Source organism: Cryptotermes secundus, unplaced genomic scaffold (assembly GCF_002891405.2).
Source record: "Cryptotermes secundus unplaced genomic scaffold, Csec_1.0 scaffold49, whole genome shotgun sequence".
In the NCBI taxonomy this organism is placed as follows: Eukaryota; Metazoa; Arthropoda; class Insecta; order Blattodea; family Kalotermitidae; genus Cryptotermes; species Cryptotermes secundus.
Window position 1 is genome coordinate 1,848,727 of NW_019744106.1, and position 6,000 is coordinate 1,854,726.

A 6,000-nucleotide genomic window follows, 5' to 3' on the forward strand; every position below is an offset into this window, starting at 1 on the left:
GTATAAATAAAGATCTGTCCTAAATGTTTCTGATTTTGGAACAGTTAATAGTTCTGAAAATTGATTTTTGAAATCATCAACCTCTGAAATTTATGTATGAATATACAAATATAAATAAATAAGAATGAAGATTTCTATACGAAGTTACGGAATTTTCGAAAGAGGCTCTAAGAAACAATCAGCTTTTTCCAGACCATTTTAATGAAATGGTATTAAGTCAAAGTGTATTATTGAGCACGGTCGGTTTGTTGTGAAGGGCAAATCTTAAGTCACAGAAGAGTTTTCAGCAATTCTAATAAACTGCAGATAAAATTAACCGGCATAATCATTGTTGTTATAAACTAATAAGATTGTTAATGTTATTATTTTCTCAAGAATTCGAAGCAAAACAAATTATCGAAAATATGCCGTAGTTGAACTAGTAAGCCGATTTCGCGTTGTCAGTTCGTCTGTGAACTGCAGATGTTCTATAGAGCCTTAACTGTTAAGTTAAAGTAGATTTTCTCTTGTTTGAACGCCCTATTTCGGCATTTGCCTCGAATAACTGAGATAACTTAGCCACTGCTCCGATCGTGAAACGAAACGTACAGGCTGCTTACCTTTTAGTTAATTGTTTGTTGCGTCCGCTGCTGAAGTGTACGTACCGAGAAGTTGCAAACATTTTGTCTATTGGCTTCAACATATATCTGTGCCACTATATAACAATTACAGAACCGCTGCACGAAAAGTAAGGACATTGTTTAAAATAGAACAAGGAAAAAAAAACTGGCAATTTACACGAAGATTGCAGCCCTTTTATATCCATCTCGAGTTTATCTCGCCAAGAAGTTATCGGAATGAAAAACCTTCCGAGCAAACAAAATTACAGAGAAAAATGAAATAAATTTCATGCCGAATATATTTCCTCTTCAAGTTTATGGTTGAACGAACGCGCCAGAACTGTTTCTCGATGCATATGTATTACAACTTGATAAAACGGAGAAAGCTATGTGGAGTTTCATAATCCATACCCTTCACAGAACATTAGTACTACGATCAAATCAGAAATGGCGAGTTGGGCGGAATGTATTTGCACGCTTCTGTGAAGATGAGAACTTTATGTTAAGTTCTTTGCTGGAAAACCTGAAGGGGATAGGCACGTGCAGAGGCAAAGACATACGTGGGAACATATGGAAACGGACGTTAGAGGAACCGGAGGAATGGGTGCGCTGGTGGCAGCCCCTCGGGATGCTGAACAGAGGCGGCTGTTGTGACCACGGTAACGAGTATTATTGAAATTTCGTCACTAGCTCAGAACCTATCATGTTTTCCAGAATAATTCCGATCCAGAAAATCTGATGTTATTTCTTTCTCCGAAATATGGGCGAGTTGCAGCTATAAATAACTTCTAGCATTTACAACCAGAATGGCCGGTCACGGTAGCCGAGCGGTCTAAGGCATGCACTGTCTTCGCTCGCTCGGAAGCCGGGATCGTGGGTTCGAATCCCACTCAGGGCATGGATGTTTGTGTGCGTTTTTCTGTGTTTGTCTACAGGTAGAGGCCTTGCGACGAGCTGATCACCCGCCTAAGGAGTCCTACCGAATGTGTAAGATCTAGTAAACCGAAGTGAAACGGAGAGTTTCATGGAGGTAGGCCTAGGCCCAAATGAGGGCTGTAGCGCCAAAGGAAAAACTAAAATTACAACCAGAATACTACTCAGTTTTCAAAATTATTAATATATCGAAATTTATAAATCAGAATATGAGTATTTACTTAAATCTCATTAATTAATGTCATTAACTGAATGTGGCTCATGGAGACAGCTTCGTACTGGAACCATATTCGAACCGCATTTCACCATCTGCTTAGACCAATGGGTTAAATAACAGGGGGTCCGAAAACTAAGTGGACTTCTAAAGCTGACTTTATTTGATATCACACGACACTCAAATAACATATTTGTACTGTTTTCAAAATAATAACATTATCGATTAAAGTATTTTTTAAGCTGTGAGATAAGATTACCCACACCGTCGCAGTAGAGTCTGGACTCAGATCTAACAGCCAAAGGCGCACTTCAAGTCCGACTCTTAGGTCGAAGTGCCCTCGAGAACGGTGCTGCTTTAATGGCCCAAACGAATGGAAGTAGCAACACATTTCTGGAAGGCAGTTAGACGCAAACGCCGACATTCGGCCTGAAGTGCCTTGTTGACTATCTGAGCTCAACCGAAACTTTTACTGCATGAGTATGGATACTCAGCTCACGAGGGAACAGATGTTTTAGTAAGCAAGGAGATTATGTTGAGAAGTAATACAAACACGTATCTTGATTTCCGCATAATTCCATAACGGCACGATTGAAAGTCTTCTCACAAAAGAAAAGTATTACATTATTTTCGAATGGTCGTCATATATAGGCTTACGTGACAGGCACTCTCGGCGCATTCTGCCTGTATTTAAACACAATTTTGACGAAGAGAGGCGAAAGAAGAACAGAAAATGAGCGCCCACTTAACTATTGTACCTTGTTATAGAGCAACGGTCATTTGAACATGGTCACTCATATCATAAATATTTTTTTCTGACCATTCTGGTATGGGGGGGAGTTTCTCGATTAAGGGGACCGATTAACCTGATAAATGATTTCATTGTTTACCCCACTCTCTCTCTCTCTGTAAGTGACAGATTGTCATCTGAAAATATTCTGCGATCAGTTGACATTTTCTTCAGTCTTATACAAATCTGCAGTTGACACGGGATTATTAAATCAATTAAAAGGTGCATACAGATACACATAAATTGTTAATATGGAGCAAATTTTTATCTCTCTATGTCAGAAATTAAATAAATGTTTACAAATTAATTAAGTGCACTTTGTGAAACGAATGATCTTCTTAACAACGTAAACAGAAAAGAAGGCAAGCTACTGAAGAAAACAGTCTTCTGGGATTTGGCACCGTGTATATGTGGTGTTACCCGACGTTTCGGAGGAACGTATCGCCTCCATCTTCAGGGTAGAAGAAAGAATATAAGAAATCTGCAAGCAAAGAGACCGTGAGAACCGGTAAAAGCAGACCCAGTCTGTTTTTTATTTCTACGCTGAAGATGGAGGCGATACGTTCCTCCGAAACGTCGGTTAACACCACATATACACGGTGCCAAATCCCAGAAGACTGCTTTCTTCATAGTCACCGCCGTGAAAGCCTCAAATCTTACAAGGCAAGCTACTGTTTGTAATTAAGTTGGAAGGCTGAAAATTCGCATTTAATCAACGGTTTCCTTTACTCGTATATTTGCAATTACTTGTGATCTTCTGAACAAATTGATACGTATTCTACTATTTGCTTAATAGAGCCATGCAATTTGAAGACGGGAAGGAAATGAAGACTCTTAACACGGAGGAAATTTATGTGCACTATACCTGAAGTCTGATCAGGCATACTAATCGCGTAGTGATTGAGCCATTGCCGAAATAATTCTGAGGTCCACTTATACGATAAAATATCCAACCAACATTTGGTGAAATTATTATGAAGTTATTTGAACTGCTACAGTTTGACCGGCTTGAGATATCACATAGATAGAAGGTGAAGTTTTGAGCAGCAGCTGAGGTACACACCACTTCAAATCTGGTTTTAGTATCACATTCTTCTTGAGCCCAAGGATATGATAAATGAACCAGAAGACATTGCTGCATTGTGTCAAGAGTAACAAATGTGTTCGTAACTCCTTGACACTTAAGATTAGGAATGTAGATTCTTACACAAAACATTACAACACACGAGAGAATATGGGTATATGTGCACATGAGCTTTTTGGTTAACACACGAATGTGTAGACTATATGAATCAAAGGGTTACATGTCATTTATTAATTAGTATTTCTGTATGAGTACTATATAACTAAAGAAACCCTGGAGAAACAATTATATCTATGTACTATGAAACTGTGGGTAAACTCAAGAGGATTTTAGTCACACACAAATCTTCCTGCAAAAGGCATGTTGAACAGAAGCCCATAAGTATAATGGTAAAGTAATATTTTATATCTGAACATAATGTTACGCACTGTATTTCTGGGTGTGCGCTGTTCTTGTTTACTTCATGGCACCAAGCATTTTAGCTGAGACTGATATCCAGGTTAAAAATCTTACAACAAAACTTTTAAAAATTAATAGTACATACAGAAGAAAATAGGTGTTGTTCATATATTTTGAATTTAATTGTCTTCAGAATGTACAATTAAAATTATTCTGTATACTGTGTATACTTCATTTCATATTCCTTCCTAGAATAAACTCCTCTCCCATCGTCAGGACGCAGGGTCGCTGATGGTCTAATATGCCCAGATTGATAATCCCCTCAGAGAGAAATTAACAAGATTGGCAATCTGAATAGAAGTATTAAAATTTAAAATCGATCACAGTGAATGGCAAATATCTAGCAAAAATTTGACAATCGAAATAAGAGTAGTGAGTCATAAAATAAAATTGTGATGGTAACTTCAATGTTCTGGGACTGCGCCTTTTCCTTCTTTCATTCAGAGTTGTGTCTGTCGGAGTCCAGAGATTTCAGTACTGTAACATATCGTCGGGGTGTGTTAGTACATATCCTGCTTTATACTTAGAAATGCGCCACTCGAATCTCGATGTTATCAGCAGTTGTCGACTCGGATTTACAGTTGCTTCCCCAGATTCCTCCAGGAAGTTGTAGAGAGGCATTACGATCTGCTATGTTACATACAGCACATCGGCCACAAGTGCCTCACCACTTTGCATTTGAAGCTACACGTTTATATGTATATCAAGGAATAAATGAATATATAAATTCATATTCCAGTCTTCTGGCTTGTGACACCTTGCAGTCTTGTATGTATCCATCTTGGAATATTTAGACCTTTTCAAGCCAGAATATTGCAGCTTATTTTCTATCAATGTTTTAAGGTGTGGTTTTTAATTATTTGATTTTACTGTTATCGCGTGACGAAGTGGAGAGTATTTTTCAGCTATAAGACTACAAGCTGTCACAACCTCCAGGCCCATAATCTGAACAATCGCCCGCACGGAAACCTCAGATTTTTAGAAATACAAGTATTTCTCTTTCGAAAAAGTTATTATTACGTTTATTAAGCATTACGTTAATAATTTTAGTATCCGCGCCTTTTAAGGAGGATCACAGCTCCCTGTGTTGGCGCGCCGTAGAACACCATTTAACTATGTTTACATTTCTCTACTTTGTCTGATATTTTCGCCACATTTCGCTACATCTCTGCTTTTGCCAAGGACTATCCACCCCCTCCCACGCTGATCCAGGCTTAAACATTATGGACATTTAATTTCAGGATTGACATAACTAGGAAAATCACGAAGAAAAGGCTCTAAAAATATACATTTCCTTAAATTTCTTCAATTTCATGCTTTTTTACATGGAATGCATAAGATGATAAGTTTACTGGGAGATTCCGTCCATTTGATTCCTCCGAAATATGTCGACGGATTTCGACTAAACTTTGTGTGGAGGAAAGGGAGGTCTGCAACAGTGGTTATCAGTCCAATGTAAACAGTACTTCACATAAAACTAAAATCGAAGTTGACCTCTTTTTTAAAGATCGCTTTCAATACTAGAAAGATTTACCCATGACAGAAGAGCACAAGTAAATAAAAACAAAAGTAATGGATGAAACTTATGTCGTTTTTAATCTACAGTGTTTGTCCGGGCTTCAACCGTACATCCGAATCTGAATTGCGTGAACATAGAAGTTTAAGGTGTGTTCAGAGCTCGAAACGATGTATTTTGAAAATATACCTTTACAAGATACTGAAATTTATTTATTAAGGCGATATGAAAGATTCGACAGAGCAATGGCACGAATCACTGCCCTACTGCAATGCATGACGTCATCTACTGTAGGTATGATCCTTGGGGAACAGAGTTTAATGCTGACTCCGTTCTCCCCCCTGCGCCCACTTGTGGCTATACCGATAATTCTCGATCTGTTATTCGTATTCATAACACCCGAAG